At 47.5% G+C, this 27,665-nt stretch overlaps 1 pseudogene; it reads right to left on the bottom strand.

Annotated features, from left to right (window-relative positions):
* Positions 1–1,762: 1,762 nt before the first annotated feature.
* On the bottom strand, positions 1,763–27,370 carry LOC116750975 (annotated as a pseudogene).
* Between the last annotated feature and the right edge of the window lie 295 nt (positions 27,371–27,665).

Raw genomic sequence — 27,665 nt, forward strand, 5'->3', positions numbered from 1 at the left:
TTCCTCCCACCCTAAAAATCCTCCAGGCTGAGAGAGGGAAGATAGTTTACTTCTAACATCTTGCTGACCAGGAATGCAACCCACCCACCCCTGCTACTCCTTCTCTACCCTAGCCCCGTAAGACCCATGTCTGTAGACTGAAGACTATGGGCCTGTTTCCTTCTGATCCCAATGATCTGGCCACCTCACCCTTGGCAAGGACCAAACCAAGGATAATGAACCACAGAAGCAGCACCAAGGTTGTTGCCAGGCAACAAGAGCTCATCCTGGAGCAGCTTTTTATTCTGCTGAGCAGTGGGCAATGGGTCTAGGATCTATATACACAGACTCACAAGGGTGCTATGATAGTCAAAGCTTCTAGGACTGGGGAGTGATGAGGTTGAATCACTCATCACTTTAGGGGTGGGATGGCGAATGACCGTGAGAGTCCAGGAGGGGTCCTAATGGTTATGAGGATCCTAAGCTTCCTCTACCCACTATCGGTCAAACTACTCAAGTGTACCTAGTACCCAGCACATGAGAGTGGATAAAGATACTTTACCCTGAGATTCTTGACTCACCTGATTACCTGGGCATGGGCAGAGATTCTCCCCCACTGGTGTGAGGTCTTGTGAAGCCTGCCACCCACTGTGCCTGCTCCATCACCAACATGCCATTCACCTCAGAGAAAAGTTACTCAAACTTCTAAACTTCCATTTCTTCATCTACAAGCTGGGTGTAATAACAGACTTCAGCTTCCAGGGTGGTTCTGGTGATTAATTGTGCTCATATGAACACAATATATGCCACTTACTATGCCACCAGAAAATCTGTGTGTTATTATAGGACATTCAACCTCAGGCTTGAGAGTCTGGACTCTGGACAATAGGAGAATTTTTGCCATGGAACTCTTTTAAGACAAGAGACACATACTGAGTCACTACTGTGTGTCCAGCACTGTTATTAGGCCCTGGGGACACAGAGGTGAATCACGTCCAGTCCCACATGCATAATCCCGCAGCCAAAGCACGATGTGAAAGGCTGTGATGGAGACATCTACTGGTCACTAAGGGAAAATGTGGAGGAAGAAATGTTCACCCAGGGAATGAAGTTTTTTTGTTTTTTTTTTAAAGCATGGATCATTCTTTTTTTTTTTTTTTTTAATTGTATTTATTTATGGCTGTGTTGGGTCTTAGTTTCTGTGTGAGGGCTTTCTCTAGTTGCAGCAAGTGGGGGCCACTCTTCATCGCGGTGCACGGGCCTCTGACTATCGCGGCCTCTCTTGTTGCAGAGCACAGGCTCCAGACGCGCAAGCTCAGTAATCGTGGCTCACGGGCCTAGTTGCTCCGCGGCATGTGGGATCTTCCCAGAGCAGGGCTCGAACCCGTGTCCCCTGCATTGGCAGGTAGATTCTCAACCACTGCGCCATCAGGGAAGCCCGGGAATGAAGATGTTTGAAAACATGTGATTTCAGAGAGAAAAGTAAGAGAGTGGAGGGGAAGTTCACTTACTGAATATGTGCTAACTGGCAATATCTGCACTCCCACATCGTTGCTAATTATCTCAGAAATCCAGGTTTCTGTCCCCAAAGCCTGCAACTTTGTCCTGCTACCCATGCTGAGTACTAGATCCTGCCTCAGAGCTCTGCTCCTATTCCCACTAAGCAGTAATGACAGAATCCACAAAAATATTTTCTCTCTTCCCCAGCCAGGGAGCAAGGCCAATGAGAAGGGCTCATAAAAACACCAGGAGGACTTGCACTCACCATTCAATCTCCTTAGGCTCACGGTTCCTGAGGAGCTCTCCACCTCCTGCTGGCAGCGTTCCTGGTATTCTTGGTGCTTTACAAGGTTGTACAGGATCCAGGAGAGGCCACTGGCTGTGGTGTCATGGCCTGAAGAGCATCCAGAAAGGCTTGGATATCTGGGCTACTTCAGCACCAGAGGGTGGACAGCACCTTCACAGTAAGGCCCATGGGGAGGATGGGGAGGGATGGTGTGGTCCAGGGTCCACACACCAAGTCTCTGGGATGGAGAGACACATGTCTCCTTTGCAGTCCCACACTGGGACCCTCACCCTCAAACATGAAGGTGTCAGCTTCAGCTCGGATATCTTCGTCTGACAATCCCTTCCCATCTTCATCCTGGAGAGAAAGCAAGATCCGCAGAATCACACTAGCACTGAGGGTCCCTGAGTCTAAACTGAGAAAATCTCCGAACCTCCATCATCCACCCAGAACCCCAAGCCTACCCTGAAATCCTAGACTTCCCTCTGTCACCAGAGGCCCCACCCCGTAGTTCTCCTCCTTGATCTCCTCGTCTCCTGTGTTTTCCCTGGTGAAAGGAATCAATGATCCATAAATATTTTCATGTTTCTTCATGATGAGGAATTTCTGAGAAAAAAGTTGCTGGCAACCTGGGTTACGGGATGATTGAATGGCAACTTGCCTTGGAAGCTAGAGATTGAGCATTGCCCCAAAGCCATTTGCTCACATGCTAGGATAGTAAATACAGAGATTCTTTATGTCTCCTGGAGATAAGGAATGGGTTATAAACCTATAGAACCTATAGACTTTGCCTTCTCACCAAAGAGGATTTGTTTAAGCTCCAGAACAATCTCTCTCTCCTCTTCTCTTCTCTTCTCTTTCTTTTCTCCTCTCCTCTCCTCTCCTCCCTCCCCTCTCCTCTCCTCTTCTCTTCTCTTCCCTTCTCTACTCTCTCCCTATCTCTATCCCTATCCCTATCCCTATCCCTATCTCTATCCCTATCCCTATCCCTATCCCTATCCCTATCCCTATCCCTATCCCTATCCCTATCCCTATCCCTATTATCCATACAGAAGAATGGGCAGATATATCAGCTGTCCTGTATAAGTTCCAAATTTCAATATCTGGAGGTAATTCTCCTGTGATGCAACCATGGCTGCATGGACAGGTAAAAGCAGCATGGAGCCCTCAAAAGAATTTGGGAATGGGGAAAAAGAGCTAAATTCTACTCTGGCTACTGTTACTGCTGGGAGAAATAAATGCTCTGCTCTGATCCAGGGTTCTGTATGTATACTACTACAACAACAACACACACACACACACACACACACACACGTAGACTAACTTATTAACTTGGAAGTAGAGTAAAAATCTCAGGCCTTCAAGTTTCAGACTCAGCCATCCCCTGCAGGGGGATTCCACACACTCACCTCTAAAACTTATCCCTGACCCATCCCTCCCTCAAGCACCTCACATGGCTCCCCAGTACCCTCTGCATCCGTCCAAGCTCTTTGATCAAATCGAGGTCCATTCTCATACTTCTGCTCAGATCTCAGAGGAGCCTACCTTGGTCAGCAGGAGCACATCAATGAAGTCCAAGGTCTTGGCCTTAGCCTTGGCCTTGAGGAAGTCATCAATGCCTTGACTGGGGAGGGTATGCCGTCACTCCCGGATAAGAGCATCTGTGAAGCCGTGAACCAGGCGGCAGGCCCTGCGGAAGCACCGCCCGTCGGGGGTGAGGTAGTACAGGAGGTCTACGTTCAGGAAGATCTGCTGGTGCCGCTTCGCCACTAGGGCACTGAGCTCCAAGATGGCAGCAATATATTCACTGGGCTTCCTGCAGGATGAGAGCATGAAGGAAGCCAACAACATAAAACACCTGAAACCCAGAGCCGGGAGCTACCTCCCTTCAGGAAACTGAGGCTCCAAGAACAGATGGCCCACAGACACAGTGTGGGGAGGAGCCAGGACATGAGACTCTCCAGACTCTTCTCTCCTACATCCCATCTCTGTGAGCTGTCTCCATGCCCCAGGCACCCAGAGCACAGCTTAGATATCATGCTTCTCCCCTCTGTCTCTCAGCCAGTACCTGCCCCTTCTCCTTCCCCAAACTGTCCACACGGCTCAGAACTTATCCTCCGCTAGCTGGTCAATGGCCCAGTCCCTTCTCTATTCTCCTTACATCCAATGTCAACACCGTCCACTGTCTACATTATGGTCATTTTTCTCTTGAGTCAGATGTCCAAGCTTAGCTTTGACCACGACCCTCATTTGATCAAACACCTTCCATGGCTCCCTGGAAACCTCGGAATAAAGTTCATATCTTCTTCGTCTGGCTTCAGAATGTCCTTAAGATATAACCCTGCCCACTCCTCCAAACTTATTTCCAAGGTGTCTCCTCACGCTTGCACACACTTTGATCGTTCTAGGCTCCTGGCCTTTATCAAACGGTTCTACCTACCTGAAATGATCACTCCTCTTTCCCTTTCCCTGTCCTTCAATATCGAGCTTTGACCCACCTCCTCCAGGAAGGCCCTCCTGATAGCCCTGGTCAATCCTCCCTCCCCCGTCTACTCCCTTGGATCTATGGCTCATGTACCCAGGCCCTGGGCCAAGACTCACTCCTGGCAATTGCTGCCGAAACTGAAGACGCATTTCTGCAGACTGTCCAGGGTCATGAGACTGATGTGTTCAAACGTGTCCAGATGGGTGTGGCCCTCTGTGACCAGGTGCTGCCACTTGGCCTGGACAGAGAAGGGGACAGGGTTAGGACTGGGAATTGCCTCCTCTGAGCCCCTACCCAATCCCAACCACCTGATGGGCTCCCCCAGACCCTGCCTCTTGGCCCCAGGCAGCCATCCCCAGGGAAGACCAGGCTTGGGTAGGAGTAAAAGTTGTTACTGTTAGGACGTGACGTCCCCATGGCTCGGAGTTAGGAGATGTGGGTTTTTGATCTTGGCTCTTCCTTCTACACTCTGTGTATCCTTGGTAAAGTTAATGAATAAAGTAAGTGCACAACAAATGTTAGCTTTCATCCTCGTCAATTTTATAAATTAATTAGGAAAATATCCCCTATATTGAGAGAGGTTGTTTTCCATGTGCCCTGAGCACCCCTACCCTTTAATGCTGGGTATGCCAAAAAAAAATTGCAAGACTCCTATGTTCTTTACCTGGGCCACTTCTCAGAGTTGTATTTGTAGAAAACAACCTTGAGGAGTGAGGTTGTGTCTCCCCTTGGACAAATATCAAGCTCGCTTCTAATAACTATAAAAGTCACAGAGTCCCTAAACCTATACTCCTCCCTGCTATAATACAACATACTACATGACTGGCATCTATAGAAGCCCACCTGTGTCATCCGCATGGGATTCGGTGACTTGGAGGAAGAATGCAAACCGACAAGAAGCACATGCTCTTTGTTGTGTTGAGGGTAATGAACTGTCCTTGGTTTCTGACCCAGGAGTCTCACGTCTTCTGGCCAAATCGATGAATCAGTAACAAGCTCACTTGCAGCTCCCAAGTATGAAAAAAATCCCAACCTTCACTGTGTGTGTGTGTGTGTGTGTGTGTGTGTGTGTGTGTGTGTGTGTGTTTACTTGTCACTGGTATCCATTCATTTCCCAGGCCAGTTCATTCCCTGGAACCACTGTCTTGGGCAGTGGCCTTCCCCACCCGAGGCTATGACCCCCAGCCCCTTGACCCCCAGCTTGGCACCTTCTGTCAAGAGCCGCTTATCCCATACAACTTCCTCTGCCCTCCTCCTGGGAGGCCTTTTTCCCTGGCTCGACCTCTGAACTAGGGGATGCTGGACTTAGCTGAGTCAGCCAATTCCCACAGCCTCTTTACCTCCTCCCCACCTGGCAGCTGTCCGAATAGATGGTGAGAGGAAGGGAGCTAGACTGTTATTGAGAGAGGACTGTAAACCAGCTCAGGGTCACAGTGTGAAAATTAGATCCTTAGGGCTCAGCACCTCCCATGTTAACAAGTTAGGGGGTGGGCAAAGGTGACTCCAGATGCCAAGTTCACAGCCAGCCCTGCCCTTCCAAGGCCAGGGTACAGCAGGTAAAAGCATGAACATTCAGGTGCCAGGTGAGCAGGGCAAACATCTCCGGTGCTCATTTCCACATGTGGGCCAGGAGGACGTCACACACCATTTCTTGGCATAGAATCAAGAAAAGCTCAGAACCATGAAGCCTCTGGCCTCTGGGGCACACAGCCTGGCAGGAGTTCAAGCCGTGCCTCCAAGCAACCGAAAGCCTGGATTGAGGCATGACTGCTGGGAGCAGAAACAGAGAATCCAGCCTGGCTGGGGGTTACCTGCATCAGCTTCAGTGGGTAAAGGGCCCAATCAGAAGAGGGCACCTGGAGACATGAGGGGTAAGGCTGTGAGGGGCTGAGAGAACAGGGTCCACACAGGGAAGAGCAGAGCTGGGAGACCCTGAGTGGGCAACCTCACTGCGACTGTGGGCTGTCCCGACCCTCTCTGGGCTCAGTCTTCCTATCTGGGAAATGGGACCTCAGATGAAATCCTGAGAGGTGGACAGCGGAGGATTGCATGGAAAGATGGGAAGAATCAGGAGCCCCAAAAAAGATGGAGTGAAGGAAAAGGGCTGGCAGCTAGTATTCTTGCTATTGTATGCCAGTACTCCACATAAAGTAAACCTAGTCTGTGCAGACAACTGTATGTAAAGAAGGCCTACTGTGTGCTGGGTACCTCAGAAAAACATGCCCCCAGTGTGTCAGAAACTCTACATAAATTGTGCTACTATGTTCCAGGTATGCTACAGAAAGTGCGTCTACTGTGTGCCAAGTACTCTGCATAAATCTTGTCTACTTTATGCCAGATGTTCTACATAAACCACACCTACTATGTGCCAGGAACCCTATGTAAAGTGTACCTACTATGTGCTGGGTACTGTATGTAAAACGCACCTACTGTGTGCTGGATTCTCTATGTAAAGTATGCCTACTCTGTGCCAGGTGCCCTACATAAAGCACACCTACTGTGTGTCAGGTACTCTACATAAAGTAATCCTACTCTGTGAGAAGTAACTTTACATAAAGCATGCCTACTATATGCCAGGTCCTCTACATAAAGTGTAACCACTATACATTGGGTACTATACAAAAATCCTGTCTCCTGTATCCCAGGTGTTCAACATAAAGCATGTCTACTGAGTGCCCAACGTACTACACAAAGAGCATCTACTATGACCTGGGTGCTACATGAAGCATTTCTACTGTGTGCCAGATATTGTACATAGAATACTCTGTGTGCCGGGTGCTCTACATAAAGTAATCCACTGTGTGCCAGATGTTCTGCCAGCAAGATAATATATCACCCTCCCCTCAGTGCTCTGGACCAGAACCCTGGGATCAGGCAGAGAGATGCAAGTGATAGCAAGAGGGAAGATACCTATTTAGCAGAAGAGCAAACTGAGGCTCAAAGAGAACAAGCCTCTAATCTAAGTTGCAGAGCTGGAAGGTACCCAGGTCTGTCATACCACCAAGCCTAAGCCTTTTCCCTCTGTCATGCTGCTCCACCCCCAACCATAAGGGACAATGCCCTATTAATCCAGGGACATTTATAATGGTGGAATCTCAGGCAATACGGTGACCCCAGTGGGGAGATTCCTTGAGGTCCTTGTATCATCACATGGATCATCTTCCCACATCCAGGATACACCACCCAATGGATCTAGAGCTCCCTTCCTGGCCCTCTCTGGATCCTGTCCAGAACTGCCCTGTGGGGTGGTCTCAAGTAACAGAGAACTTGAAGGATGGGGCTCCTGGCAGAGCTACTGAGCAGGAGAGTGGGGGAAGGACAGTCTTCCTGACACTGGTAGGATGCTGGGGAGACCCTGAAGCTCCTTCCACCTCGACACTGGCTGGGGGATTCAGGTGGAGGATCCTAAAGCCCTCAGTGTGGTGGGGTGCACCCTCCCCCTAGAATCTCGTCCCCCTTCGCAGGGGTAGACTTTGCCTCCTGGCAGGTCCATTTCACATCAGGGTCAGGCAGGCAAGGCCATAATATAATAAATCAGGCAGAGTCCTGGGACACAGAGGAGAAAGAGCCCCAGTGCCCAGAGAGGTTCAGCTCACTTCAGACCTACTGTGTGCCGGGAACAGGCAGGCAGGCAGCCTAGAGCAGGAACAGCAACCACTGCACCCACATTTGCCAACATAAGTCACTAAGCTGTTTTAAGTCTTTAAAGTATATGAACATTTTTTTTTTCATTTTACAGATGAGAAACTGAGACTGAAAACTACATGAGTGAATCACCCAAAGTCACACAGGTGATGGAAATGGGCTGTGCCCCAGACTTCACACTGGGTAACCTGAACCATGAAGCTTTCCTTTCATATCTGTAAATGGGCATTTCATTAGCACCACCTCCTAAGAGGGTGGGAATCATTAAAAGAGACAATGCATGGAAAACACATAAGACAGAGGAAGGGCTCAATAAATGCAAGTCATTGTTATTGTTGCTGTTGTTGTCTTGTTGATGTAATCATCCAACAGCCCTGCAAGATCAATTTCATGAGCCCATTTTTACAGAAGAAGAGCCGGAGATTCAGAGAGGTGAAGCAACTTGCTCCAGCCTCCCAACAAATTAGGTAAATATGACAGTACAGGTGACAGCAAAGCCTGGCACATAGTATGTGCTCATTAAATATCTGGGGAAGAGAGAAAGGTTTGCAGCAGGGGGTTTTAAGGTTCTGGTGCTAATATTGTGTTCCTCAAACCTCTACCATCCCACCATCTGCATCACCTGACAGTTTGCAGTAAATGCAGAATCTCACATCCTCACCCAAAATACTGACTCAGAATTGCATCTAAACAGGTCTGCAGGGGAACTGTGTGCACTTCTTCAAGTTTTAGGAAGTGTTGCTTTAAGACTCCTGAGCCTGGATTCTGCAAAGGAGGCAGGGAGCACAATGCCGTCACCCCTCTAATTCTCAGAGGGTTTATTCGGTGAAAAAATAAAGAGAAAAATCTCTACCTTCCAGAGCTGTTCATACATACAACCATGATTACTGATCATTTATTATGTACTGGACACTATTTTAGGCACTAGGAATGCAGTGGTGAGCACTGCAGACCTCTTCCTGCTGTCAAGGGGCTTACATCTTGTGAGGAGATGGGTGGTGATCGATAAATAATCAATGACTTGTCAGACAGTGGTGAGTTATGTGCCTGGAGAACATCCTACCTTAGTCCAGGGGTCAGGGTGGGCAAAGACCCGAATGAGGAGGGAGAGTCTCCAAGAACAGGCACTGGGTGGAACACCCAGGCTACACAGAAAGACGAGTGGTTTTTGACCCTGGGGCTAACATGCGAGATCATGCAATTGCTCCTTGGGGAGGCCAAAGTGGCCAGCATATTCTGGCCCCATATGGAAGCTATAAGCGGGTTTGGAGCTTTCACTAACTGTGACCAGATACTCAAACCCTAGCAGGTCTCTGCAGCCATTACTAGGGCAGGGTCTACCTCTGATTCCCAGATCAGGTGGTAGTGATAGGGACAGAGTAGGTTAGTTGCACAGCTAGTTTAGAAATCCTACTAGGGGAAGATAGATAGAGAAGGACTTCGGGAGATCACCGTAAGTTAGACATCAACCAGGAAATGCCCAGAACATCTGGTAGCTAAACAACAAGCGTAACACTTTAAAACTAAACAGACTTACTTAGGTCACTAATCTATATGATTAGGAACGCGGTGTACCACAGAACAATGGTAACAAGACTGCATTGGGCCTTGTGAGGTCTGAAAGACAATGGACCCTGAAAAACTGCTTTCTTACACATAGCTTACATAGGAATATGGGGAAAAGGTGAAAGAAACTAGGGGAAAGGTGACATTTTACTGAAACCTGAGATGACTTACCATAAATTTGTGTATGTTGCCACCCTTCTGCTCATTTACATAGCTCTATGACAGTCCCAGTTGGGCCATATAGGGTCAAAAACTCCCCCACCCGATATGTAGGAGGAGTTAATGATGAAAGCTTGATGTCTACTCACAAAATGAAGAAGAAGGTGGTCTTCTCCCCATCCCCACTTTTCTTTCATTTATAAAAATAAAGCCTACTTAGTTGTCGGGACAGTTGCCTCTCACTGAATTCTTTCTCCACGGAGACAAAAGAACCTATGTTTCAGTAAGTCCTGACACAGGTGTGTGGTTTCATTAGAAGGGGAACCAACACTGGAGGCAGGAAACCATAGGTGGAGACCTTCTGTTCATCATTGGGGATGTTCTAGAGCATCCCCAAAGGTTTTTCATCAAACAAGTAATATCTCAGATGCCAAATCACACAAGCCTGCCTTATGGAATGTCCCCCGGCCAGTGCTGGAAGGAGGGGAGCCACTCACCCCCTGCCCCTTCTCCAGGGGTCCTTCCACCCCAACCCAGAGTCAGGCAGTGGGCAAGCCTGTGCCAGACCAGCGACGGTGGTCACTGTGAGTCACTAGCTTGGGCACAGCCCATCAACCCTTTAAACCTCACTCTTCATGTCTGTCAAATGGGCCTGATAAAACCTCGCAGAGAGTTGCAAGCGTCCTATTAGACACAGGCAGAGAGAGTAGGGAAAAGTATGTGCATAAAGTTTGCATTTATAAACAAAACTTACAAATGTTTGTATGTGTGCACATGTTTGTATATGCATTGAAAAAAATCCAGAAGAATCCACATGTCATGGTGGAATTGGAGGAAGTAGAATCGGAGTCTCTATGACTAAAACACAATTTAAGAAATAAGGATTTGGCACAGTGAGGAACACATAACTGGCACACAAAACAGATGAGCAGTTATTTTGTGTCATCATAAAGACACGCCTCCCAGGAATCCACGTGGGGTCTCTAGAACAAGCATGCAGGCTGCCTGCTGGCTGGAGTTTTACCTTTCCTTTCCTCAGCTGTTAGGAAGGAACAAGTTCTGGATTCAGCAGAACTAAGTTCAAATCCCAGCTCTGCCATTTCCTGGCTGTGTCACCTTGGGCAAGTCAATTGCCCTCTCTAAGCCTCATGTCCCCTTCTGTAAATGGAGAGGTGGATTTATACCTCCCAGGTAGTTCATTACTCAACAACAAACTGTGCTTGACCACCCAATCTGTACCAGGCACACTGCTGGGGCCCCAAACACGAGATGAACAAGACAGACAAGGACTCTGGATTGTGTGCTCATGTCTCATGGGCGAAGCCAATTGGAAATAAGCAAGTCAGATGGTGGCAGAAATGAAGGAAATGAACAGCATGAGACATGCTAGAAAGTGACCAAGGGGGCTGTTCTGGACAGGGCAATCAGGGTGGGCCTCCCTGAGGAGGTGGCCTTACTACCGAGTCCAAGCTCATACTGCTTGATGCATGACAGGCTAATAAATCAAGAGGAGTTTTGGGGCAAGGAACGGTGACCTTATTCCAGAAGACCAAGGAATTGGTAGACTAGTGTCCCAAAGAACCATTCTAACCAAGTTAGAATTCAGGCTTCTTTCATATTAAAAGGGGGGTTGGGGGTGTGACAGGTTGTTGCAGGCTTCTTGATGCCGGAATCCTTTGCTCTTGCAGCTGTCCACAGAGGTCCAGTCACAATGTTCCTGTAAACCTCTAATAAAACAAATGTTATTCTTTGTGCCACAACTTTTTATCTCTATAGGAATAAAAAGTTTTATACCTTTAAAAGTCAAGCCCGGGAGGCACAGCATTGAGAATGGCTAGCAGGTATATTTCAGGCTACAGGCAACATTCTTTTCCAAAGGTGCAGAGCCAGCATGACTAAGCACAGGCAACAAAGCACAGAGGTTAGAGACAAAGGACTAGATCCAATGTGGAATCAGGTTTGTTCTGCCCAGTTTTAATAGGAGTCTGGCCACCTACCTGCAGCCCGAGTCAGATAAGGAGATGACGTTTGGTCAATGGAAGGCACCTGCAGGCAGTCGGAGGGGATTAGAGGACAGACATCCATCCTCTGCCAAAGGCCACTGCTGCTTTCAGCTTCACCTAATCCCTCTGGGTTCCAGGAACAGCTACTACCTGGCCTGGGGGTGGTGTCAGCTCTCAGCTGATGCTAGCCCCCAGGGGGCTATACTAGCCTTGATGGTTTCCCTTGGCCCACTGTCAACTGAAATAAAAAATGTACAACGTCAGAGCAGTGAGATTCAGTTTCATTCAGGGACATTACTGAGGACTCTTGCCCAGGAGACAGCCTCTCAGAGAGTTCTGAGGAACTGCTCCAAAGAGGTGAGGAAGGAGGTCAGCATATATGTGATTTTGGCTAAGGGGTACGTGCAATCCAATATACAGCATGGTAGTCGTCATGAGGAACAGATTTCTCAGTAATTTTAGTACTTTTCTAAGCATGGGAAGATGCAAGGATTCAGGCTCATAAAATTTTTCCTAAATGTCTAAACTATCTAAAGGCCTGTTTTCCCAATGTGCAGAGTGCCTCATCCTGGTCTCTGTCCTGAATTAGCAACCGCAGTGGCTAATGATTTAATCCTAGTAGAACTAGATGGCAGGCAACATTCCTTATTTACACAGTCAATACTTTGTAACTGGCCCCTACTTAATGCCACTCTCATGTAGCCCCTCTGAGGTCTCTGCCAGGAACTGACTATTACATTCCGCAAAGGGATGGGACACCTCAGCAATCCAGTTATGTGAGTGTCGATGTTTGTGTAGGCACAGAAAAAAATTGAAAAATTATACCCAACACCTGGAATGGGAGGGCAGAGTAGGAGGACGAATGGTTCTGCTAAATGCCTACATTTACCCAACTGTTTCCTTTTCTTAGATGAAGCCTGCAAAACATTTTTCATTATAATTACTAATCTATTTAATTACAAATTATATATTTTAGATTTATTATTTATTCATTTTGTTTATTTTTGGCTGCATCGGGTCTTAGCTGAGGCATGCGGGATCTTCGTTAAGGCTCATGGGCTCTTCGTTGCGGCACTCGGGCTTTTCTGTAGTTGTGGCGTGTGGGTTCCAGAGCTTGTGGGCTCTGTAATTTGAGACACACAGACTCTCTAGTTGAGGCACGTGAGCTCAGTAGTTGTGGCGTACAGGCTTAGTTTCCCTGCAGCATGTGGGATCTTAGTTCCCTGACCAGGGATTGAACCCGCATCCCCTGCATTGTAAGGTGGATTATTTACCACTGGACCACCAGGGAGGTCCCACAAATTATATTTTTTTAAAAAAATGCTTAGTGTTATATGCTTGCTGCATGCTTAGTGCCATGCCTGGCATGCAACAGGACTCAAAATATACGACCTGTGAGAAGCCAGAAGGCATCGTGGTTAAGAACAAGGACTCCAAGTACCAGGGTTCAAATCAGGACCAGCTGAGATACTTTGGCAGGTGTCTTCACCTTTATGTGCCTCAGTTTTCTTGCCTGAAAATTGAGGGTTTTGACAAAGTGGTTGTGAAAATCAAATGAATTGAAATGAGAAAAGTGCTACTGGCACTCCCTGGCTCAGGGTCAGCACCAAGCATGAATAATTGGCATTTTCTCTTATTTTGTGACAGAATGAGGACAGGGCACCAACCATGAGCCCTAAGTCCCCCTGGCAGAGACATCAGCTATCTTGCAGGCTAGGAACATCCCCTGTTCTTTCCCTCCTCCCTTAGCAAGGAAGAGGCTCCCAGGAGAGGAGTAAGCACTGGGCTTGGGGTAAGATGGCTCATGGTCAGACCTGGGCTTTGCCACTCTCCAGCTGTGTGACCTTGGGCAAGTGCCTTGCCCTCTCTGTGCCTCACATTCCTTCTCAGCAGAAAGGGAATAATAACAGGCCTTTGGGGATGGCAGGAGCAAGTTTATGTGTGTGTCTTAGTTTGCGTTCTCTGGAAGTAGACCCCAGTGCAAGGATTCAAGTGCAAATACTTTATTTGGAAGTGACCCTGAGGCAAGAATTCAACTGCAAGTTGTTTCTTAGGGAAGTAATCCCAGGAAATGCCAGTTGAACACTGTGGAAGTGAGACTGGGAAGGGAAGGCAGCAGGAAAAGGGTACTTTAGCCAGAAAGCTCACACCTGGGGGCACCTGAGGCTCAGTCCCCCTGGGGGACAGCAGAGAACACACACCCACCAGTCTTTAGTCAGAGCTGCTTACAAGGGCATTATTTCTGGAGAATGTCCTGCCTGCACTGCACGGCTGAGGTCTGGGGACAGGGCCAGAGGCCTCCCACTGTAGTTGTTGCAAGGAACACAACTGGTGCAAACAGTTACAGCGGTTCAGTGACTTCAAAACATATACACTCCCACCCTTACCAATATACATACACCCACACATGCACACAATTGCATATACACTGTGTGCACATGGTCACACACAAGCACAATTACATGCACCCACATGTGCTTGCAGTTAGACACACACTCTTACACCCATGTTCATGTAAACACACACACATGCACGTGCACACATACATGCATGTGCGTGCACATGCAATCACATGCATACACTCACATATTCACACGTGTGTGCACACGGTCACACATACACTTACACACAATCACACACAGTCACATAGCCACACACGCACACATTGAACTAATGGAGACCAAATTTCTTAGAGCCTGTTGTTTCTGAATCTTCCAGCAGAAGGAGCCTCCAACACACTCAGGAGAGGAACAGACACCCCCAACAGCAGCCAGTGACTGGACCAGGCCTGGGGTGTGTATAGAGAATTAACCACACAGCTGCCGCAGCATCTGGGGCCCCACAGGCTCCATGCCTCCCCTCCTCCCTCTCTCTCATTCATTCACTATCATGGCCCTTAGTGGAAAGTCAAAGCCCTTTTCTAGTGAAAGAGGAGACATTTGACACCCAAGTATGGATAACTCTTGAAGGGGTTAGCTCCATGGTGGGGGAAAAAAATCATGTATTAGTAAAACCCAACAATAGAAGGTAACAATCCAAGGAAAATTAATGGGCAAAAGATTTGAACAGGTGCTTTACCACGGAAGATATATGGATGGCCAATAGGCACATACAAAAATGTTCAACATCATTAGTCATTAGGAAATGCAAACTAAAATTACAGGGAATAATTTTATTCCCTGTACAAAATATCTTTGTACATCTATAAGAATGGCTGGGGAAAAACTGACACCACCAGGTGCCAGTGAGCTTGGGCAGCAACCACAACTCTCACACATTAACGATAGGAATTTTAAATGACACGGACACCTATGGAAAACAGTACGGAGGTTCCTCAAAAGTTAAAAATAATGCTGCCATATGATCCAGCAAAATTGAAATCAGGATCTCATAGAGATATCTGCACTCCCGTCTTCACTGCAGCATTACTCACAATAGCCAAGATATGGAGACAACCTAACTGTGCATCAATGGATGAAGATGATGTGGTGTACATATACAATGGAATACTATTCAGCCAGGAGAAAGGAGAACCTGCTTGTTTGTGACAACATGGGTGGACCTTGAGAGCATTATGCTAAGTGAAATAAGTTAGAGAAAGACAAATACAGGCAGAATTCCATGTCTGTGGGTTCTGCACCTGCAGATTCAACCAACCCCAGTTCAAAAATATTTCTTCCCCGGATATTTAATGAGCACGTCCTGTGTGCCAGGCTTTGCTGTCACCTGTACTGCTGTGTTTACCTAATTTGCTCTTGGGGGGTGGAGCAAGTTGCTTCAGCTCTCTGAATCTCCTGCTCCTCTTCTGTAAAAACAGGTAATGGGTTTGATCTTGCAGCCTGTTGAATGTTTACAACAAAAACAATGACAACAGCAATAATGATTGTGTTTATTGAACCCTTCCTCTGTCCTGTGTGCTTTACATGCATTGTCTATTTTAAGGATTCCCACCATCTTGGGAGGTGTTGCTAATGAAATGCACATTTATAGATACAGAAGGAGCAGAGCGTAGTGGTTCAGGGTATTCAATGTAAAGCCTGGGGCACAGACTAATTCCAAGAGCTCTGTGGCTTTGGGTGAGTCATTCATATGATTTTCAGTCTCAGTTTCCTCATCTGTAAAATGAGAAAGAAATTAATATACCTAAGGGGCTTAAAACAGCTTCAGTGGCTTATGTGGGAAATGCTGGTGCGGTGGCTGCGGTTCCTGATCCAGGCTGCCTGCCTGTTCCCGGCACACAGTAGGTCTGAAGTGAGCTGAACCTCTCTGGGCACTGGGGCTCTTTCTCCTCTGTGTCCCAGCACCCTGCCTGGTTTATTATATTCTGGCCATGCCCGCCTGACCATGATGTGGACGGACCTGCCAGGACGCTAAGTCTACCCCTGCGGAGGTGGTAGAGATTCGGCGGGGATGGTGCACCTCACTCCACTAAGGTTTTTAGGATCCTCCATCTGATTCCCCCAGCCAGTGTCGAGGTGGAAGAAGTTTTGGGTTCTCCCCAGCATCCTACCAGTGTCAGGAAGACTGTCCTTCCCCCACTCTCCTGCTCAGTAGCTCTGCCAGGAGCCCCATCCTTCAAGTTCTCTGTCACCTGAGACCACCCCACAGGGCAGTTCTGGACAGGATCCAGAGAGGGCCAGGAGGGGAGCTCTAGATCCATTGGGTGGTGCATCCTGGATGTGGGAAGATGATCCATGTGATGATACAAGGACCTCAAGGAATCTCCCCACTGGGGTCACCGTATTGCCTGAGATTCCACCATTATAAATGTCCCTGGATTAATAGGGCATTGTCCCTTATGGTTGGGGGTGGAGCGGCATGACAGAGGGAAAAGGCTTAGGCTTGGTGGTATGACAGACCTGGATACGTTCCACCTCTGCAACATAGGTTAGAGGTTTGCCCTCTTTGAGCTTCTGTTTTCTCTTCTGTTGAATAGGTATCTTCCCTCCTGCCGTCACTTGCGTCTCTCTGCCTGATCCCAGAGTTCTGACCCAGTGAGAGGAGGGTGATTTATTATCTTGCTGGCAGAATATCTGACACACAGTGGGTTTACTTTATGTCATGCACCTGACACACACACAGAGCACTTTATGTATAGTACTGGCACAGAGCAGGCATGATTTTTGTAGACTGCCCAGCACATAGTAGGCGTTCTTTGTGTAGTATGTCTGGCACTCAGTAGGCATGTTTTATGTAGAACACCTGGGATACAATAGACAGGATTTGTTTAGAGTACACAGCTTATAGTAGATACACTTTATGTAGAGTATCTAGCATATAGTAGGCATGCTTTATGTAAAGTACTTGGAACAGAGTAGGTTTATTTTATGTAGAGCACTTGACACACAGCAGGTACGCTTTATGTAGGGCACCTGGCACACAGTAGACATATTTACATAGAGCACCCAACACACAAGAGGTGTGCTTTACGTAGCTTACCCAGCACACAGTAGGCATGCTTTATGCACAAGACCTAGCATAAAGTAGATAGGATTTATGCAGAGTACTTCACGCACAGCAGATGCACTTTACATAGAGCACCGGACACATAGTAGGCATGCTTAATCTAGAGTTTGCCACACACTTTAGGCATGCTTTTTGAGGTACCCAGCCCAGAGTAGGCACTCTTTACATACAGCTGTCTGCACAGAGTAGGCTTACTCTATGTGGAGTACGGGCACGCAGTAGCACGAGTACTAGTTGCCAGCACTTTTCCTTCATTCCATCTTTTTGGGGCTCCAGATCCTTCCCATCTTCCAGTGGAACCCTCCCCGGTCCCTCCTCAGTCTCTCATCCAACATCCCATTTACCAGATGGGAAGACTGAGCCCAGAGAGGGTCGGCACAACCCCCAGTCACAGTGAGGATGCCCACTCGGGATCTCCCAGCTCTGCCCTCCCCTGTCTAGACCCTGTTCTCTCTCAGCCCCTTGCAGGCTTACCCCTTATGCCACGAGGTGCCCTCTTCCGACTGTGCCCTTTATTCCCTGAGTCTGATGCAGGTAATCCCCAACCAGCCTGGGTTCTCTGTTCTCGCTCCCAGCAGTCATGTCTCCACCCAGGCCCTGGGCTGCTTGGAGAAAAGACTTGAACTCCTGCCAGGCTGTGTGCCCCAGAGGGCAGAGGCTTCACAGTTCTGAGCTTCCTGATTCTATGACAAGAAATGGGGCAGACACACTCCTGGCCCACGTTTGCCCTGCTCACCCGACACCTGAATGTTCATGCTTTTACCTGCTGCACCCTGGCCTAGGAAGGGCAGGGCTGGCTGTGAACTTGGGGGCCCTGAGTCACCTTTGCCTGCACCCCAACTTGCCTACGTGGGAGGTGCTGAGTCCTGAGGATCCAGTGTCCACACCGTGTGATCCTGAGCTGGTTCACGGGCTTCTCTCAACAACACTCTAACCCCTTCCCTCCACCTTCTATTTGGGCAGCTGCCAGGTGGGGAGGAGGTAAGCAGGCTGCAGGGATTGGCTGGCTTAGCCCGGCCCCTGGAAGCTTCCTCTAGGTCAGGGGTCAGCCAAAGCCTTCCCAGGAGGAGGGGAGAGGAAGTTGTGTGGGACAAGGCACTCCTGACAGAAGGTGCCAGGCTGGGGGTCTAAAGGCTGGGGGTCCTGACCCGGGGCGCGGAAGACCACTGCTCAAGGCAGCGTGGCTCCAGGGAAGGAGCTGGCCTGGGAGATGAGTGGATACTAGTTGGTTACTAACTCCTCTGTCTGTCTCTGTCTCTCTTCCTCTGGATTTCTCTGGGTCTCCCTCCCCTCTCTGAGCCCTTCTTGCCCTGCCCCCAGCACTCACCATCCCTGCCCCTCACTCCCTCGTTCCTGTCCCTCTATTTGTCTCTGCCTCACAGCTCACCATCATCGGCCCCCGTTCCTTCATCCTCAGGAGCTCACCCTCCACCGCGTCTGCCCTACGGGATGTTGCAGCTGAGCCTGTCCTGGCTGGGACTCGGGCCGGTGACAGCCTCCCCATGGTTACTCCTGCTGCTGGTCGGGGCTTCCTGGCTACTGGCCTGCGGCCTGGCCTGGACCTACAATTTACAAAATTTACTAAAAGTAAAGTTTGCTCTATTTGGTGTACAGTTCTGAGATTTGAAATGTCTAGCGTTGTGTAAACACACCACCATAGTCACCCTTGATAGTCAAAAACTTTTTATCCCAACTCCTGCCAAACACTGATCTATTCTCCATCCCTATAGTCTGGCTTCTTTCACCTTACAACACATTTATGATTCATTCATGTTGCATGCATCAATTTTTTTTTTTTTTTCCCCCAATACGCGGGCCTCTCACTGTCGTGGCCTCTCCCATTGCGGAGCACAGGCTCCGGACGTGCAGGCTCAGTGGCCATGGCTCACGGGCCCAGCCACTCCGCGGCATGTGGGATCTTCCCGGACCAGGGCACGAACCGGTGTCCCCTGCATCGGCAGGCGGACTCCCAACCACTGCGCCACCAGGGAAACCCCAATACTTTTTTATGGCTAAGTAATATTCCATAGTATGGTGAGCCACATTTTCTTCCCCAGTTGGAGGACATGTGGATTGTTTTCAATTTTGTGCTGTCATGAATAAAGCTACTATGCATATTTGTGTACAACCGTTCACTGCTCTTGGAGTGGGATGGCTGGGTCATATTACATATGTACGTTTAACATAGAAGAAACAACCAAACTTTTTCCAAAGTGTGCCATTTAAAATTTTTAATTTCATTAAAATTCCCAGCTTTATTGAGATATAATTGACACATAACATTTCTGTGTCAGGTGTACAACACGTTGATCTAATACATTTCTAACTTAGAAAGTGATGATACATAGTATTAGCTACCACCTCTACCCCATCACATACTTACCATTTATTTTCTGTGGTCAGAACATTTAAGATCTACTCTTTCAGGAACATTCAAGTTTCTGACACAGTACCATTAGCTGTAGTCACCATACTGTACATTAGATCCCCAAACTTGTTAATCTTATAGCTGGAAGTTTGTATCCTTTGACCAGTATCTCCCCGTCTCCCCAACCCCTGGTAACCATCACTGTCTACTCTGTATCTTTGAGTTTGTCTTTTTTAGATTCCACATATAAGTAATATCATTCAGTACAGTTATCCCTCAATATCTGCAGGGGTTGGGGGATTGGTTCCAGGACTCCCTGTGGATACCAATAATTGGAGATGCTCTAGTCCCTCATATAAAATAGTGTAGCATTTTCATACAACCTACACATATCCTCCTGTATACTTTAACTCATCTCTAGATTACTTATAATGCCAAATACAATGTAAATGCTATGTAAATAATTTCTGGTGCACAGCAAATTCACATTTTGCTTTTTGGAACTTTTTGGACTTCCCCCTCCCCTAAATCTTTTTGATCTGGGACTTGTTGAATCTGCAGGTGCAGAACCCACATATATGGAAGGCTGCCTATATTTATTTCACTTAGCATAATGCGCTCAAGGTCCAACCACGCTGTCACAAACAAGCAGGTTTTCCTTCTTTCTACTGGCTGAATAATATTCCATTGTATGTATGTATATGTGTATATATATATATATATATATATATATATATATATATATATCTCACATCCTCTTCATCCATTCATCCACTTATGGACAGTAAGGTCGTTTCAATATCTGGGATATTGTGAATAATGCTGCAGTGAACATGGGAGTGCAGATATCTCTATGAGATCCAGATATCAATTATGCTGGATCATATGGTAGTTTTATTTTTAATTTTTTGAGGAACCACCATACTGTTTTCCAAAAGTGTCTATATCATTTAAAATTCCAATCATTGGGCTTCCCTGGTGGCGCAGTGGTTGAGAGTCCGCCTGCCGATGCAGGAGACATGGGTTCGTGCCCCGGTCCGGGAAGATCCCACGTGCCGCCGAGCGGCTGGACCCGTGAGCCATGACCGCTGAGCCAGTGCGTCTGGAGCCTGTGCTCCGCAGCGGGAGAGGCCAAAACAGTGAGAGGCCCGCGTACCACACACACACAAAAAAAAATCCAATCATTAATGTGTGAGAGTTCTGGTTGCTGCCAATACTCACTGGCACCTGGCGGTGTCAGTTTTTCCCCAGCCATTCTTATAGATGTACAATGATATGTCCCTGTAATTTTAGTTTGCATTTCCTAATGACTAATGATGTTGAACATTTTTGTATGTGCCTATTTGCCATCCATATATCTTCTGTGGTAAAGCACCTGTTCAAATCTTTTGCCCATTAATTTTCCTTGGATTGTTACCTTCCACTGTTGCATTTTACATACGAATCCTTTGTCAGATATGCGATTTGCAAGTCTTTTTTCCTGGTGTGTGGTTGGTCTTTATCTTAAATTTCTTTCACAGAGCAAAATTTTAAAATGTTTATAAAGAACAATTTATCCATTTTTTCATTTTATGATTATGCAGTTGGTGTTATATATAAGAACTCTCTGTTTAACCTAAGGCCACAAAGATTCTCTTCTATGTTTTCTTCTAAAAGTTTTACATTTTTACATCATTTAGTTCTATGATTCATATTAAGTTATATTTTGTATAAGGTGTGAGGTACGGGTTGACTTATTTTTTTACATGTGGATGTCCAATTTTTCCAGTACCACTTATTGAAAAGACTGTCCTTTGTACATTAACTTGCCCTGCATGTTTTTTTTTGTTTTTCAATTTCTGGACTCTCTATTCTGTTCCACTGATTTATGTGTCTAGTCTTTGATCAGTATCGCACCGTCATGATTACTGTTATTTTATACTATGTGTTGAAAGGGGTCTTGTAAATCCTTCAACTATGTTTTTCCTTTTCAGAACAATTTTGGCTAATCTAAGTCCTTTGCATTTTCATGTAGATTTTTAATCAGCTTATTTCTACAAAAACTCCTCCAGGGACTGTGATTTCTTTTGAATTTGTAGATCAATTTGAGGACACTTAACGTCTTAACAATATGGAGTCTTCTACCCCATGAACATTGTATACCGCTCCATTAATTTGGGTATTCTTGGATTTCTTTCATCAGTGTCTTGTTCATCCTAGAAACCATGCACACATTTTGTTAGATTTATACCTGAATATTTCACTTTTTCTGGTACATGAATGAGAGAGAGGAAGGAGGGGCGGCATGGACCCCATGGGTCCCTTGCTTAGTTCTCAAGACACACCCAGGCCTGTTCTAGTCGCTGGCTGCTGTGGGGTGCCCGTATCTCTCCTTCTGCTTGAAGATTCAGAGACAACAAGCTCTAAGACATTCGGTCTCCATTGGTTCAATGTGTGTGTGTGGCTATGTGACTGTGTGTGGGGTTTTGTGTAAGTGTATGTGTGACTGTGTGCACACATGTGTGAGCATGTGTGTATGTCAGTGTATGCGTGTAACTGTGTGCGCAGGTACATGCATTGTGTGTGCATGTGTATGTAAGAGTGTGTATGTGACTGCAAGCACACGTGGGTGCGTGTAACTGTGCTTGTGTGTGGCTGTGTGCACACTGTGTGTGTGTATATGTGACTGTGTATGCAATTGTGTGTATGTGTATCTGTGTGCGTATGTGTTTAAGGGTGTAAATGTATGTGTCTTGAAGTCACTGAACCACTGTGACGGTCTGCACCAGGCTGTGTTCCTGAAAACAACTGCTGTGGAAGGCTCCTGCCTCTGTCCCCAGACCTCAGCCGTGCAGTGCCGGCAGGACATTCTGGAGAAATAATGCCTTTGGAAGCAGCCCTAACTAAGAACTTGTGGGTGTATGTTCTCTGCTGTCCCCGAGAGGGACTGAGCCCCAGGTGCCACAGTGTGAGCTTTCTGGCTAAAGTACCCTTTTCCTGCTGACTTCCCTTCCCAGTCTCACTTCCACAGTGCCCTACTGGCATTTCCTGGGATTATTTCCCAAGGAAACAACTTGCAGTTGAATTCTTGCCTCAGGGTCACCTCCCAATAAAGTATTTGCTCTTGAATCCTTGCATGAGGATCTACTTCCAGAGGATGCAAACTAAGACACACATAGGCTCGCTCCTCCAATCCCCAAGGGTCTGTTATTATTCCCTTTTTACTGAGGAGGAATGTGAGTCTCAGAGAGGGCAATTTACTTGCCCAAGGTCACACAGCTGGAGAGCGGCAATGCCTAACGTTGCCAAGGAGCCCTCTGATCCCAAGCCAGTGATTGCTACTTTCTAGGGAGCCTCTTCCCTGCTGAGGTCAGAGGGAATGAATAGGGGATGTTCATAGCTTGCAAGACAGCTGATGTGTGTGCCAGTAGGGACTAAGGCTCATGGCTGGTGCCCATGTCCTCATACTGTCATAAAGTAACGGCAGTTATGCATGTTGGTGCTGACTCTGAGCCAGGGAGTGTTGTTACCACTTTACTCATTTCAATTCATTTGATTTTCACAACCACCTTGTCATTACCCTCAATTTTCAGGCAAGAAAACTGAGGTACAGAAAGGTAAAGAGACATGACCAAATTCACTCAGATGGTGCTGATTTGAACCCTGGCACCTGGAGTCCTTGTTCTTAACCATGGTGCCCTCTGGCTTCTCACAATTCGTATGTATTGAGTCCTGCTGCCCATCAGGCATGGCACTCAGCATGGTACTATGTATGATGCACACGTGTGAGCATGTGTGTATGTCAGTGTATGCATGTAACTGTGTGTGCATTTTCCTTTTGAAAATATAATTTGTAATCACATAGATTAGCAATTATAATGAAGAATGCTTTGAAGGCTTCATCTAAGAAAAGGAAACAATTGGTTCCATGCAAACATTTGACAGAACCATTCTTCCTCCGACTCTGCCCTCCCATTCCAGAAAAATTTTTCAACGTTTTCTGTGCCTACAGAAACATCGACACTCACATAACTGGATTGCTGAGGTGTCCCATCCCTCTGCAGAATGTAACAGTCGGGTCCTGGCAGAGGCCTCAGGTGGGCTACATGAGAGTGGCTTTAAGTAGGGGCCATTTACAACGTATGGGCTTTGTAAACAAGAAATGTTGCTTTCCATCTAGTTCTACAAGGATTAAGGCATTAGCCATTGTAGCTGCTAATTCAGGACAGACACCAGGATGAGGTACTCTGTGCAGTAGAAAAACAGGCTTTTAGATAGATATATTTAGGAAAATTTTTATGAGCCAGAATTCTTGCATCTTCCCGTGCTTTGAAAAGTACTAAAATTATTAACTGAGAAATCTGTTCCTCATGACGACTAGCAGTAACCATCTACCGTGATGTATATTGGATTGCACATCCCCCTTATCTAAAATCACAGACAACTGAGCCAAGGAAACCATCAAGGCTAGTGTAGCCCCCTGGGGTTTAGCATCAGCTGAGAGCTGACACCACCCCCGGGCCAGGTAGTAGCTGTTCCTGGAACCCAGAGGGATTAGCTGAAGGTGGAAGCAGCAGTGGCCTTTGGCAGAGGATGGATGTCTGTCCTGTAATCCCCTCCGACTGCCTGCAGGTGCCTTCCACTGACCAAACATCATCTCCTTCTCTGACTTGGGCTGCAGGTAGGTGGCCAGACTCCTATAGGAACAGGGAAGAACAAACCTCACTCCACAGCGGATCTATTCTAACCTTTGTGCTCTGTTGCCTGTGCTTCGTCATGCTGGCTCCGCACCTTTGTAAAAGAATGTTGCCTGTAGCCTGAAATATCCACGGATACCCCTTTCTCAAGGTTCTGCCTCCCAGGGTTGACCTTTAAGTGTGTAACACTTTTCATTCATACAGAGGTAAAGAGTTGCAGGACATAAAATAACATTTGCCTTGTTGGAGGTTTACAGAAACATTGTGACCAGACCTACAGGAACAGCTGCTAGAACAAAGGATTATACCATCCATTCCGGGGATCTGGCTAGCACCAAGAAGTCTGCAACAACCAGCCACACCCCCCTTCCTTTCAGTATAAAAGAAGCCTGAATTCTAACTCCAGTATGATGGTTCTTTGGGACACTAGTCCACCATCTCCTTGGTCTGCTGGGTTTCAGAATAAAGTCTTTTCCTTGTCCCAGCACCTCGTCTCTCGATTTATTGTCTTATTCTGTGGCAAGCAGTACAAGTTTGGATTCGGTCACATTGCTGTAGCCCCTTTTCTCAACCTGGGTCAGTGTCAGCTCCACAATGTCCCCGCAGATGGGGATTCATGAACCTCCTGTACACCTGGCCAGTCCCTTTGCTCACTGACTAAGCAGACCCCTGAATGGGAAGCAAAATTCTGCCTCTCCCCTTTCAGGCTTTTTCCTCTCCTTTGGAGTGTTCTTGGGGCCTCCTTCCATTGGTTTTTGGATGAGAACCCTCCTTTGCCCTCCACAGGGATGTTCTCTTTTGAGCCCCACCACAGTCCCCTCACTTCTCAGTGGAGGGGGTGGTCAGGCCACTTTTCAGAACTGGCATCACCCAATAGGTCCCATTTAGGGCAACTATCACAGGTCTTCCAGACTTTCCTGAAGTTTTCCTAGTGCCTTATTTTTTCCAAAACCAGCTCATCAGTTTTCCTGGTACCTCTGCCAAAACGTTGGCAGCCCCAGCTTACAGATCTGGCCTGGCTCAATGTGTCTTCAGGGGCTGGTGAGATTTCCTGATCTTTATTATGGTAAGTGAAATGCAGCAACTGCTTCCTGCCTGAGGTCTGGCCAGACTTCACCATCAACGTGGTCTCCAGCACGGGTGGTGCCTGCTTCCCCCATGGATAGACAAGGAGGGAAACTGCCCCACTTTCTCTGTTTAGTTCATCGCCTTTGAGGAAGGAAGCAAGAATCACACATTTTTAAAGTCCATTTGTTTGCCCTACTTTGTGCTGGGTCTTTCCAGTGCTAGCCAGGCTTGGGGGGAGGGAGGTGGGGTGAGCTTTATTCACTGGCTACCCAATTCTCCACATCATTCAGGTTTCTGCTCAAAGGTTGTAACAGAGAAGAACAAACCTAACTCCATATTGGATCTACTCCATTATCTCTATATAACCTCTATGCTCTGTTGCCTGTGCTCGGTCATGCTGGCCCTGCACCTTCATAAAAGAATGTTGCCTGTAGCCTGAGCTATACGTGATAGCCCTTTCTCAAGGCTCTGCTTCCCAGGCCTGACCTTTAAAGGTATAACACTTTTCATTCATATAGAGATAAAAAGTTGTGGCACAAAGCATAATGTTTGTCTTGTTGGAGGATTACAGGAGCAATGTGACTGGACCTCCTGGAGAGCTGCAAGAACAAAGAATTCCAGCACCAAGAAGCTTACAGCAACCAGTCACACAGACCTTCACCCCACTTTTAGTATAAAAGAAGACTGAATTCTAACTCGGGTAAGATGGTTCTTTGGGACCCTAGTCCACCAACTTCTTGGTCTGCTGACTTTACAAATAAGGTCACCATTCCTTACCCCAAGAGCTCATCTCTCAATTCATTAAACTTTTTTGTGTGGAGCAGTACAAGCTTGGACTCAGTCACAAGACCACCTCCTCAGGGAGGCCTTCCCTGATTGCCCTGTCCAAAACAGTCCCCTTGGTCACTTTCTATTCTGTCTCAGGCTGCTAATTTCCTTCATTACTGCCACTCTCTGACCCTGTCTTATTTCCTGATGGCTTCCCCCATCACACATGAGCACCTCAATCCAGAGACCTTGTCTGTCTTGTTCCTCCAATGTCCTGGGTCCAAGCACTCTGCCTGATACAGAGTAGGTGTTCAAGTAGTTTGTTGTTGAGGAGTGAACTACCTGAGAGATAGAAATCCATCTCTCCATTTACAGAAGAGGACGTGAGGCTTAGAGAGGGCAAGTGACTGGCCCGTCACATAACCATCAGGTAGCAGAGCTTGGATTTGAACTCAGTTCTGCTGATCCAGAACTTGATCCTTTCCAACAGCCCAGGAAGGGAAGATGAAATGCCAGCCAGCAGGCAGCCTGCGTGCTTGTTTTAGAGACCTCACGTCGAATCCTGGGATGTAGAGTAGGTACACATTATGTAAGCACCTGACACACAGTAAGCATATTTACATAGAGCACACAGCACACGGTCGGTGTACTTTACATAGAGTACCTGGCACATAGTAGGTATGCTTTATGTAGAGCACCTGAAAATAGTAGGCACAGTTTATGTAGAGTAGCTGACACACTGAGGGGTGCTTTTTGAGGTGCCCAGCCCGGGGTAGGCACTCTTTGCATATAGTCCTCTTCACAGAATAGGGATACTTTACGTGGCGTACTGGCACAGAGTAACACAAATACTAGTTGCCAGCACTTTTCCTTCATTCCATCTTTCTGGGAGCTGTTGATCCCTACCATCTTCCTGCAGAACCCTCCTTGGTCCCCCTCTCAGGCTCTCATCTAGCAACCCATTTCCCAGATAGGAAGACAGCCCAGAGAAGGTCGGCACAGCCCACAGTCACAGTGAGGATGCCCACTCAGGATCTCCCAGCTCTGCCCTCCCCTGTCTGGATCCTGTTCTCTCTCAGCCCCTTGCAGCCTTACCCCTCGTGCCTCCAGGTGCCCTCTTCTAGCTGAGGACACTTTATCCCCTGAATCTGATGCAGGTAACCCCCAGCCAGGCTGGGTTCTCTGTTCTTGATCCCAGCAATCATGTCTTCACTCAGGCCTTGGGCTGCCCGGAGGCAGGACTTGAACTTCTGCAAGGCTGCGTGCCCCGGAGGCCAGAGGCTTCACGTCTCTGAGCTTCCTGATTCTATGACAAGAAATGGTGCAGACACCCTCCTGGCCCACGCACGGAGAGGAGCCCCAGAGATGTTTGCCCTGCTCACCTGGCGCCTGAATGTTCATGCTTTTACCTGCTGCACCCTGGCCTTGGAAGGGCAGGGCTGGCTGTGAACTTGGGGTCCAGAGTCACCTTTGCCCACACCCCAACTTGCCCATGTAGGAGGTGCTGAGTCCTGAGGATCCAGTGTCCACAGCGTGTGATCCTGAGCTGGTTCACAGGCTTCTCTCAACAACACTGTAACCCCTTCCCTCCACCTTCTATTTGGGCAGCTGCCAGGTGGGGAGGAGGTAAGCAGGCTGCAGGGATTGGCTGGCTTAGCCCGGCCCCTGGAAGCTTCCTCTAGGTCAGGGGCCAGCC

The sequence above is a fragment of the Phocoena sinus genome, chromosome 3 (assembly GCF_008692025.1).
Source record: "Phocoena sinus isolate mPhoSin1 chromosome 3, mPhoSin1.pri, whole genome shotgun sequence".
Classification (NCBI taxonomy): Eukaryota; Metazoa; Chordata; class Mammalia; order Artiodactyla; family Phocoenidae; genus Phocoena; species Phocoena sinus.